The sequence below is a fragment of the Penaeus monodon genome, chromosome 29 (assembly GCF_015228065.2).
Source record: "Penaeus monodon isolate SGIC_2016 chromosome 29, NSTDA_Pmon_1, whole genome shotgun sequence".
NCBI classification, from domain to species: domain Eukaryota; kingdom Metazoa; phylum Arthropoda; class Malacostraca; order Decapoda; family Penaeidae; genus Penaeus; species Penaeus monodon.
In genome coordinates this window covers 3335572-3335903 of record NC_051414.1, presented here as the reverse complement: position 1 = coordinate 3335903, position 332 = coordinate 3335572, and the positions used below count along the sequence as shown (strand labels likewise).

The 332-nt window shown below is 30.4% G+C and overlaps 1 protein-coding gene across 1 annotated transcript in view; it reads right to left on the bottom strand.

The window, feature by feature from the left end:
• Window positions 1-332, bottom strand: part of LOC119591906 (ankyrin repeat and sterile alpha motif domain-containing protein 1B-like) — a gene marked incomplete in the record, with an annotated part of 115155 nt that overhangs the window by 39495 nt on the left and 75328 nt on the right.

Below are 332 nucleotides of genomic sequence, written 5' to 3'. Positions count from 1 at the left end.
CAGCAACAACAAATAACAGCAATGAATTACAAACGGCTTTTACAAACGAACAGCACTACAGAATATCTACAACAAATAAAATGTCATTCACAATAAAAACTATGGCAACAAAAGTAATACTAATGTATATCCCTGCGAAGTTTGATATGGCAACACAGTTATCATCATACAGATAAATAAATACATCTAATAAACTTAGTGACAATAATACTAAAACGCATGCAAATATCCCTGCCTTCAATAGATATGGCACAGTGTTAATATGGCAACAACAAAGTGATAAATAAAACTAATAGAATCAATAGCATATTCTTAAAAAGATACCGAATGGA